We start from the raw sequence: 12,067 nt of genomic DNA, 5'->3' as shown, positions 1-12,067 counted from the left end.
TGCTTCTGTCCAGTTTCTTTTGGGGGGAGGGTTGGGTGTTATTCTGCTCCTTTTGATCTTCCTGCCTCTTAGCGCCCAGAACAGGATGTGCCCAGACTGTTCAACCATGAAGGGCATCGCTTGACACTGCCCACCTGGGTGAGATCTCCGGTGTTACTGGGTCACATTCGCGAGCAGACCCTCCACTGTATTGCGTCCAAGCTGTGATGGTTTGGAGTGGGATTCTCCTGCTCTGAGGCACTTTGCACACTCTCCAATCTTCCTGTGGAGTTTGAGCTCGGTTAATATTGGGAAGTGAAAGGTGAAGTTATTTGGGTAGTGAGTGAGCCCTCCGACTAGTTGGGGGTTGGTGGGGGGGGGTTAGTTCTTCTCACAGGTCTGTGGTGGGACATCAGTTTGGGTGATGCAACCAGACTCAGATGGCACCCTCCCCTCCACACGTTCTAATTAAAAAAATTTCATTTGCTCTCCTGCCGCATCTCTCCCCAACCCCCCTTCCCTCCAGCCCTTCCCCTGCCCCTTCCTGCACCCCCTCAGCCTCCACCACTTCCAGGGACTAAGGAAATCAAGCTCCTGTTCCATGTCCCTGATATACACTCCACTGGGGAGGCAGTTGCCTCACAGTCTTGTCGTTGGACAAATAATCCAAAGACTCAGGGTCATGTCCTGGGAACCCGGGTTTAAATCCCACCATGGCAGATGGTGAAATTTGAATTCAATCTGGAAAAATCTGGAATTAAGAATCTACTGATGACTGTGAAACCATTATTGGAAAAACCCATCTGGTTCACTAATGTCCTTTAGGGAAGGAAATCTGCCGTTCTTATCCGGTCTGGCCTACATGTGACTCCAGAACCAGGGCAGTCATCTCCCAGTGTCCCAGCCAACATTCACCCCTCAAGCAACACGCCTGGATTGATTATCTGGCCAATGTGGTTGAGTCTCAACTGCCCTTGGCTACTAGGGATGGACAGTAAATGCTGGCCAGCCAGTGTTGCCAATGTCCCATGAATGAATGAACAAAGTTGAGTGTCAACCACATTGCTGTGGCTCTGAGTCACATGTAGGCCAGACCGGGTAAGGACAGCAGATTTCCCTCCCTAAAGGACGTTACTGAACCAGATGGGTTTTTCCGACAGCCAATGATAGTTTCATGGTGATTACAAATGAAACCAGCTTTTAGAAAAAAATTAATTGGATTAAATTTCCACCAGGAGACATGGGGGGTGAGATTTGAACCCTGTATTAACCTGTACTGGGGGCACAGTGGTTAGCACTGCTGCCTCACAGCGTCAGGGACCTGGATTCAATTCCCGGCTTGGGTCATTGTTTGTGTGGAGTTTACACATTCTCCCCGTGTCTGCGTGGGTTTTCTCCCACATTCCGAAAGACGTGCAGGTTAGGGTGCATTGGCCGTGCTAAATACTCACTCGGTGTACCCAAACAGGCACCGGAGCGTGGTGACTAGGGGATTTTCACAGTAACTTGATTGCAGTGTTAAGCCTGCTAGTGACAATAATAGATAAACAATAAGCTAAACCTGGATCTCTGGGTTATTAACTTAATGACTTTACTGCTGCACCCCCATAATATTGGGTTAGAGGCAGAAGAGAGCAATTTGATCTGACACTAACTAGCTGTGTGTAACTGGGAAAGTGATATTTGTAGTGATTGGCAGCCAAGTGGGACCCATCAAGGGTTTAATTGCACTCAGTAACGACGAGCAATTTGAGTGTCAGGTAGGAGGCTTTTTGCTAATTTGTCATAACAGGCATCTGTGTTTTTTTGGGTCTGGTTTCCCTGAAGGCATCAACTGCTTCTCAATCGCAATTCCTCGCGTGTCCTGTGTTTCCAAGCCCAGTGTCAGTAGATAACACTCGCGCTTTTTAAGTCCTGAGTTCAAATCCCACTCCGAACACCATAATCGTGGCAGTGCGGTACCGAGGGAGTGCTGTACTGTCAGAGGAGCCATCCTCCATCGGATGATACTCTGGACGTAGGAGATCCCACGGCACTATTCTGAAGAACAGCAGGGCAGTTATCCCCAGTGTCCCGGCCAACATTCACTCCTCAAGCAACACCCCTGGACTGACTATCTGGCCATGATCATATGGGATCTTGCTGTGCGTAACCAGGCCTTTTCTCTCATTACAACCGTGACTGGGACTTTTATTAGAAAAAAGTATTTTGTTAGTTGTAAAGTGCTTTCAGGTGTTCCGAGATTGTGAAAAGCGCTGTAGAAATGCAAATCTTTTTGAGTTAAACCAGGCTGTGACTCGAGAGACATTCAGGTTCGAACAACTTTGTAAATCAGAATGTTAAGGGGGTGAAGGACTCCATTGTTTTAAAATATGTTTTAAGAGGAAGCCTCAGGAGTTCAGTGCACATCGTCATTCAGTACAGGAAAGGCCCTTCAGCCCACTGAGTTTGCACCTACAATATCTACCACTAAAGACTCCCTGCTGTGCTCAAAACTGCAAGGAGCTATGTAGCCCAATCCATCACACAAACCAGCCTCCCATCCACTGACTCTGTCTACACTTCCCGCTGCCTTGGGAAAAGCAGCCAGAATAATTGAGGACCCCACACACCCCGGACATTCTCGCTTCGACCAACTTCCATCAGAAAAAAGATACAAAAGTCTGAGGTCACGTACCAACTGTCTCAAGAACAGCTTCTTCCCTGCTGCCATCAGACTCCTGAATGGACCTACCTCGCATTAAGTTGATCTCTCTCTACACTCTAGCTATGACTGTAACACTACATTCTGCACTCTCTCCTTTCCTTCTCTATGAATGGTATGCTTTGTGTGTATAGCAATCCCTCCCCCCTTCCCTTCCCTCCATCCCCCCCTTTCCACCCTCCATCCCTTCCCTCCATGCCCCCTCCATCCCTTCCCTCCATGCCCCCTCCATCCCTTCCCTCCATGCCCCCTCCACCCCTTCCCTCCATGCCCCCTCCACCCCTTCCCTCCATGCCCCCTCCACCCCTTCCCTCCATGCCCCCTCCACCCCTTCCCTCCATGCCCCCTCCACCCCTTCCCTCCATGCCCCCTCCACCCCTTCCCTCCATGCCCCCTCCACCCCTTCCCTCCATGCCCCCTCCACCCCTTCCCTCCATGCCCCCTCCACCCCTTCCCTCCATGCCCCCTCCACCCCTTCCCTCCATGCCCCCTCCACCCCTTCCCTCCATGCCCCCTCCACCCCTTCCCTCCATGCCCCCTCCACCCCTTCCCTCCATGCCCCCTCCACCCCTTCCCTCCATGCCCCCTCCACCCCTTCTCCCCACCCCTCTCACACAGATACCACTCGGAGGAAGGCCCGTGCGCGCACACTCTCTGCCCCTGGTTAGGTTTGTAATTGCCTCTTTAGCACAGTTTGATTTTATTTGCTGATTGTGGATAATCCCCCAGACTGCTCCCTTTACCGGTCAGCACCCACGGATCCAATATAAACGGGAAAACCTGCCCCACTCTCATCCAATAGAATGCCCAGGACCGGGATTGATACAAGAAATCCTGCATCAAAGTTACTGATAACCAGAGACTTTGTGAGATGGGTTAATGTGATGAGAGTTTGCTCCCTGGCTCTGAGCACTGTGTATAAATGTGAAGGAGGTGCTTCACTCTTATTGCTGTGTGTGTGTGTATATAATTATTTTGGGAGGTTGGAGGATAATTCCTGGCTGGGAGAGGCACGGTGATACCTGCCAGCAGTCTAGCTGCTTTTACGAGCGCCCGTTTCTGCAGGAAGTTACCTTGCCAATAAATTCCCACTCCACTTTATGGTTCTGCTTCCTGATTGCTTTCTGCGGCTCCCCTGAGACGGTGCGCTGGGCGATTTCCTCTCATCCGTTGCTGGTAATAAAAGTGTGTGATGCTCTGCGATTCCTGTGTTGTATTAAAGTAGCATTAATGGCCTGACATCAATGGTGGAAGAGCTAGGGGCAGATGATGCCATCCACTTGTACCTCTGGCCATTAGTGTGAAGCAGTTTTGGCCTTTCTGGTATCTGGCAGTGAGCAGTTTGCATAGAGGAAATATCACAGAACCCTTACAGTGCAGAAGGAGGCCATTTGGCCCATCAAGTTTGCTACGACCACAATCCCACCCAGACCCTAACCACGTAACCCCATGCATTTACCCTAGCTGGTCTCCTTGACACAAAGGGCCAATTTAGCATGGCCAATGCACCCTAACCAGCACGTCTTCCAGACTGTGGGAGGAAACCGGAGCACCCAGAGGAAACCCACGCAGACACGGGGAGAACATGCAAATTCCACGCAGACAGTGACCCAACTGGGAATTGAACCCAGGTCCCTGGCGCTGTGAGGCAGCAGTGCCAACCACTGTGCCGCCCTGGTCATTAATGGACTAAGTTTAAAATTTGTTTATTAGTGTCACAAGTAGGCTTACATTAACACTGCCGTGAAGTTACCATGAAAATTTCTGTGTCGCCACACTCCAGTGCCTGTTTGGGTACACTGAGGGGAGAATTTAGCATGGCCAATACACCCTAATCAGCACAGCTTTTGGAGTGTGGGAGGAAACCAGAGTACCCGGAAGAAACGCAAGCAGACACAGGGAGAATGTGCAAACTCCACACAGACAGTGACCCAAGCCAATGCACTGTGGGAAGGGGAGGAGAGGTGAGGGAAGGGGGGTGAGGTGGTGGGGGGTGTGGGGGTGGTTTGTGAGGGATTCTGCTTCCAGCAGTTCCAGAGTTCAGTCCTGCACTCGGGGCAGTTGAGATTACAAAGCTGGGTTTGTGAAGGGGGGGGGGTGGTTTCAGTCTGTCTGGGGGTGGGTGAGAGTGCTGGCCAGTGATCCTCTCTTGCTCATTCCTCAGTGGACCCCAATTAACTGGCCATTCATCTTGTTTAGTCTTTGTGGCATTGTGATGTGTGCACACGTTTACCCACATGACCTCCACGTGATTTACTGTGATCCAAAGTTCTTTGAGTCGCTTCTGAGCGAGAGATGATGCAAGGCTTCCTTTTAATACTTTTGGGTGTTCGGTATTCATCAGCTAACCAACAAATCACCTTTAATCTACAACTGAGTATAACAGCTCCAGGAGCCAGCTGCAAAGGAACAGTGCTTTATTGCACAATATAAAGTAAAACAAAGACCTACAAGCCCATGGTGAACACAACCAGTCCCAAACAGGACCCACTCGGGGTCTTGCTCTATATAGGGCTCAGTATACCGGCTCCACCTGCTTAGTTAATTACCAACCCGCAGGGAGCTTGTATTCTCCAAGTCCGACAGGGAGGCCAATTAGTGATTTCCCCATGCAAGTCCTGGGAGTTATCTCACACACGCAGGTAGCTGGAGAATTTGAAGAGTCCCAGCTTCTCTTCTGCCTGCACAAAGCCCCTTTGGCCAATCATACCTTGTGTCCTCCGACCTGCCTGAGACTCTCAATCTGGCAAAGCCCAACTTGTAAAATTCTCAAAGAATCCAACAGCTCAGAAAGAGGCCATTCGGCCCATCAAGTCTGCACCAACCACAGTCCCACCCAGGCCCTATCCCCATATCCTACATATTTTACCCGCTAATCCCTCTAACCTATGCATCTCAGGACACTAAGGGGCAATTTAGAATGGCCAATCAACCTAACCTGCACATCTTTGGACTCGGGGCCTTGCTCTATACAGGGCTCGGAATACCAGCTCCACCTGATTGGTTAATTACTAACTCCCAGGGAGCTTGTATTCTCAAAGTCTGACAGGGAGGTCAATTAGTGACTCCCCATGCAAGTCCTGGGGGTTATCTCACACATCCTTTGGGGGTTCTCATCATGTGAGAACATGCAGACTCCACACAAATAGTGACCCGAGCCAGGAATCGAACCCAGGTCCCTGGTGCTGCGAGGCAGCAGTGCTAACCACTGTGCCACCGTGCCCCTCACAGTCCCATGAATTAATTAAACCAGAACCCTGCAAGATCTCTGTGGTCCTTCAATTCTGGCCATCCTCAGCATCCCTGATGGTAATTTCTCCATCACAACAGACATGCAACGTGAGCCCTAACCTCTGGAATTCCATCCCTAAACCCCTCTGTTTTTATCTCCTCCTTTAAGATGCTCCCAGTTCCTTGAACAAACATTTTAGATGTTCTTGAGTTGATTGGTATGTGACCTCAGACTTTTGTACCTTTTATCCGACGGAAGAAGGTGGAAGAGAGAATGTCCGGGGTGCGTGGGGTCCTTGATTATTCTGGCTGCTTTGTCGAGGCAGTGGGAAGTGTAGACAGAGTCAATGGATGGGAGGCTGGTTTGTGTGATGGGTTGGGCTACGTTCACGACCTTTTGTAGTTCCTTGCGGTCTTGGGCAGAGCAGGAGCCCAGACCAAGCTGTGATACAACCAGAAAGGATGCGTTCTATGGGGCATCTGTAAAGGTTGGTGAGAGCTGTAGCTGACATGCCAAATTTCCTTAGTCTGAGAAAGTAGAGGCATTGGCAGATTTTCTTATCTGTGGTGTCAGCGTGGAGGGACCAGGATAGGTTGTCGGAGATCTGGACATCTAAAAACTTGAAGCTCTCAGCCATTTCTACTTCATTCCCGTTGACGTACACAGGGGCGTGTTCTCCACTACGCTTCCTGAAGTTGATGACTATCTCCTACCTTTTGTTGACATTGAGGGAGAGATTATTGTTGCCGCACCAGTTCATAGATTCTCTATCTCATTCCTGTACTCTGTCTCAGCATTGTTTGAGATCCAGCCGGCTGCAGTGGCGTCGTCAGCAAACTTGAAAATCAGATTGGAGGGGAGTTTGGCCACGCAGTCAGAGGTGTATAAGGAGTATAATAGGGGGCTGAGAACACGGCACTGTGGGGCTCCAGTGTTGAGGATGATTGGTGGAGGAGGCGTTGTTGCCTATCCTTGTGGTCGGTGGGTTAGGAAATCTCGGATCCAGTTGCAGAATGAGGAGCCGAAGCCCAGGCCATAGAATCTCCCACTACGCTCCCTGAAGTCGATGACAATCTCCTTCATTTTGTTGACATTGAGGGAGAGATTATTGTCGGTGTACCAGTTCATCAGATTCTCTATCTCCCTCTGTCTCGTCACTGTTTGAGATCTGACCCACTACAGTGGTTGCTCTCTGTGGTGCGTCTGTAAAAGCTGGGCTGTTTCACTATGTGAAGGGCGCTATAGAAATGCACGTGGTTGCGTTTGTTGGACAGACTGTCCCTGTCGCTGTGAGAAACATTGTCCAGCCCAAGCCCCTGTGTGCGAGGGGAAACATTGGGTGAAGTGGCTCGATCAATATGCATCAGCGAATGAGATCAGTTTAGTGCAGGTCATAATTTTAGGCAGCATATCATGTCTTTAATTTGAAGGCTGCTTAACTACTCCCCATAAATGTTGTATTTCATTAACTGCTGTATGTTGTAATGCCTGAACTGGATGGTCGGATAGGTCAAGAGTTCACAATCTCTATTATGGAAAAAACATCTCCCTCAGTAGGATATCATTAGTCTCTCATTGCCATGGCAACGTGCCACGTCTGATTCCAGTTATATAAGCCTGCGTTCCTACAAATTTCCCAATATGGTTTCACACGGAAACGAGAAGCAGGAGGAGATCGTTCAGCCCCTCGAGCCTGCTCCGCCATTCATTTTAATTATAGCTGATCATCAGATCCAGTATCCTGAATTCCCACCCCCTTTTCCAACCGCGTCTCCAAATTAAGGGTTGGAGACGTACAATTTCCAATGGCAAGGATTCTAGACCAGAGCACACAAGATGCTGAGTGTACAACTAATGAGAGACAAATAAGGAAAGTCTAGAGCAGTGATTGACAGGGGAAACTAGAAGCAGGAGAAGGCCATTCGGCCCTTCGAGCCTGCCCCACCATTCATTATAATCAAATTCAATACCCTGACCCCACGTCCCCCTGTATCCCTTGATCCCTTTAGCCCCGAGAGCTATATCTAATTTTTTCCTGACTCTGGGAGTGAATTCCACACATTCACCGCCCTCTGGGTGAAGAAATTTCCCCTCATCTCAGTCCTAAAAAAATTTCCCCTTATCCTCAAACTGTGGCCCCTAGTTCTGGACACCCCCACCATCAGGAACATTCTTTCTGAATCTACCCCTGTCTAACCCTGCTAGAATGTTATAAGTTTCTATGAGATCCCCTCTCACTCTTCTAAACTCCAGTGAATATAATCCTAACCCCTAATTGACGCTGGCACAGGGGTTGGCACTGCTGCCTCACTGCGCCAGGGACCCGGGTTTGATTCCCAGCTTGGGTCACTGTCTGTGTGGAGTTTGCATGTTCTCCCCGTGTCTGCACGGGTTTCCTCCAGGTGCTGCGGTTTCCTCCCACAGTCTGAAAGACGTGCGGGTTAGGGTGCATTGGCTGTGCTAAGTTCTCCCTCAGTGTACCTGAACAGGCACCGGAGTGTGGCGACTAGGGGGTTTTCACAGTAACTTCATTGCAGTGTTAATGTAAGCTGACTTGTGACACTAATAAATAAAAACTTTAACTGACTCTCTATAGGGTCGCGATTGGTGTAAGGTTTTGCCACACAAGACTGCAAAACGTAGGATAGAATTAGGCCACTCGGCCCATCGAGTCTGCTCTGCCATTCAATCATGGCTGATATTTTCCTCATTCCCATTCTCCTGCCTTTTCCCCATAACCCCTGATCCCCTTATTAATCAAGAACCTATCTATCTCTGTCTTAAAGACACTCAATGACCCGGCCTCCACAGCCTTCTGCAGCAAAGAGTTCCACAGATTCCCCACTCTCTGGCTGAAGAAATTCCTCCTCATCTCTGTTTTAAAGGATCGCCTCTTTAGCCTGAGGTTGTGCCCTCTGGTTCTAGATTTTCCTCTTAATGGAAACATCCTCTCCACATCCACTCTATCCAGGGCCTCGCAGTATCCTGTAAGTTTCAGTAAGCTCCTCCCTCATCCTTCTAAACTCCGAGTACAGATCCAGAATCCTCAACTGTTCCTCATACGACAAGCTCTTCATTCCAGGAATCATTCTTGTGAACCTCCTCTGGACCCTTTCCAAGGCCAGCAAATAGAGGCTTACAGCACGGGATTTGATTTATTATTGTCATTATATTAGCATACAGTGGAAAGTATTGTTTCTTGTGCGCTGTACAGACAAAGCATACTGTTCATAGAGAAGGAAAGGAGAGAGTGTAGAATGTAGTGTTCGAGCTTATCCGTGTCACAAGTAGGCTTACATTAACACTGCAATGAAGTTACTGTGAAAATCATAGCTGGGATGTAGAGAAATATCAATTTAATGCAAGGTAGGTACTTGCGTTAAGTGGAGATAGGTCCTTCAGCCCAACATGCTGTGTACCACCATGCTGCCTAGGTACAAGAGTTACGGTGCGAGGCTGCCCTGGAGTGATGCTCCAGCCTTTATGTAACTAGAGGTTTACAGCATGGAAATAGGCCCTTCGGCCCAACGTGCCCATACTGCCCCTTTTTTAAGCCACTAAGCTAGTCCCAATTGCCCGCTATATCCCTCTAAACCCATGTAATTGTCTAAATGCTTTTTAATAGACAAAATTATACCTGCCTCTACCTCGTTCCAGACACTCACCACCCGCTGCGTAGAAAAAAACAGTCTTACTCTTTCTAGTCAAATAGGTTTTTTCTCTTCCCTACCCCCCCCCCATCCCACCTTCTCCGATAATTAAATGGAAAAAGTGGGGGAAAAGACACAGTATTTTTTTAGAAAATGTGCCCGAGGTGCGTATCTCTCTGCAGTGTTGGGTGATACAGTCTCAGATCAGGATGGTGAGTGACTTATCACAGAATAGGTATAGATTGGGACCCCTCTGGAACCTGCTACAAGCCACTAACTGAGAACAAATCCTCATTTCCACTGTTGCTAACACGTGTGAAACCAAGAGAAATTTCTACCTTGCTTTAAAAACAGTTATCTAATACCCCTTATATAAGGGTGCAAAGTATTGGCCTGAATTTCAACGTAGAGTTTAGTCTTTCAGGATTATATTTTTAAAGAGAATTTTATGCCAAGCAGATAAATTTGAAAATAAACCCGAATGTGTGTCTGGCTTCTTGTGTTTGCCGAATTGATTCTTGCTGATTACAACAGATAAACCTGTGTTGTGTTTTTTTTTGCATTTTTTGCTGTCTGGTTATTGGTTGCCAGGGCGACAGTGATTGCCTGTGAGCGTTTGCATGCAACAAGTGGAGAAAATCAATTTGGGGAAATGCTGATTGACAGCGCCTGTAAACAGCTTCGAAATCATTCAATTGAACCTTTCTCTTCCCATAGTGGCTGCCAGTGATTACATGATGGGACAGCCACTCTGTCTGTGTGTGTCTGTAAGTGGATTTGTGTCTATATCTGACAGTGCTTGTGTGTCTTCACCCGTGTGTGCACACGCGCCTTTGCCCATGCGTGCCTGCGTGTGTGTGTGTATATATATATATATATATATATATATGTATGTGTCTCTGCCTGTGTGCGCGCCTCCGTCCGTGTTTGTCTGCCTGCCCATGTGCGTGTGTCTCTGCCCCTGTGTGTGTGTATGTGTCTGCATGTGTGTGTGTGTATGTGTGTGTTCTGCTTGTGTACGTGTCTCCCTGCCTCTGTGTGTGCGAGTCTCAGTAAAAAGTCTGACAACACCAGGTTTTAGTCCAACCGATTTATTTGATAGTAAACGCACAAGCTTTCGAGGTTTCCCTCTTCGTCAGGTGAATGGAGAGTTCTGGCCTCAGACAGAGCATGTAAAGCACAGACAGTTTAGAGATTACTGATTAGAATGCGAATCTTTACACCTAACCTGCTGTTCAAGTACTAAAGTGGCCGACAATGTGAGTGGAAGGAGCACTGATCACAGGTTAAAGAGATGTGTATTGTCTCCAGACAGCACAGCGAGTCTCTGCATGTCTGTGTGTGTGTGTGTGCAAGACTCTGCATGTCTGTGTGTGTTGTGTGGTGTGTGTGTGTGTTGTGTGTGTAAATGTGTGTTCTGCCTGTGTATGTGTCTCCCTGCTGTGTATGTGCGAGTCTCTGCATGTCTGTGTGTGTGTTATTGTGCGTGTGACACTGATGTTCTCTGAGCGATAAAGACTCTGCGAATGGCAGTTCAGTTCCCCCTCACATCTTTAAAACTGCTTAATTACCTTTCCTGGTGAAATGCTGTCTTTTCGGACACCCCACATTAACCCTTTCAGGGACAGTCCTTTTTGTAAAAAGACACACTTTCTTCCAGTGTGTTCTTATTCATAGAATCTCTACAGTGCAGAAAGAGGCCATTCAGCCCATCGAGTCTGCACCAATCACAATCCCACTCAGGCCCTACCCCCATATCCCTACACATTTACCCACTGATCCCTCTAACCTACGCGTCTCAGGACACTAAGGGGCAATTTTAGCACGGCCAATCAACCTAATCCTCACATCTTAGTCCTTCAACATGAATCTTTTTCTGTGATTAAAACATTCCTGAAGCTTCCCAAAGAAAGAGCGGGAGAAGTTAACCTGTCACTGGCCAGTAAACCTGCCCAATCCGTGTGTATCGTTCCCGTGTTTGTGCATTCCCCAGGGTGTCAGGATACCCTCTATATCTGGGAGGGGGGTAGGGGGTGGTGGTGCGCAGGCGTGGTGCCCGTTCATCCTGGGTGTTGGGGTTAGCAGACATTTACCAGCCCGTAGCTCTGCGCGGATCCCGGTACAATGAGAGAAAATGCTGGAAATGCACAGCAGGATGTCACAGACAGGTTAGACACATAGAAACATTGAAGCTAGAAGCAGGTGTAGGCCACTCGGCCCTTCGAGCCTGCTCTGCCATTCATTTTAATTAATATTACAGTACCCCAGCCTGTGTGGGTTTCCTCCGGGTGCTCCAGTTTCCTCCCACACTCCAAAGATGTGTAGGTTAGACGGATTGGCCATGCTAAATTGCCCCTTAGTGCCAGGGGGACTAGTTAGGGTGGGACTGTGTTGGTACAGACTCAATGGGCTGAATGGCCTCTTTCTGCACTGTAGGGATTCTATGATTCTGCACCTTCTGAAAGTCCTTGGCCAGAATGGTGAACTCTGTTCCTGTCTCCC

Source organism: Carcharhinus amblyrhynchos, unplaced genomic scaffold (genome assembly GCF_965287045.1).
Source record: "Carcharhinus amblyrhynchos unplaced genomic scaffold, sCarAmb.v2.hapA chromosome_281, whole genome shotgun sequence".
In the NCBI taxonomy this organism is placed as follows: Eukaryota; Metazoa; Chordata; class Chondrichthyes; order Carcharhiniformes; family Carcharhinidae; genus Carcharhinus; species Carcharhinus amblyrhynchos.
This window is presented reverse-complemented; position numbering follows the sequence as displayed.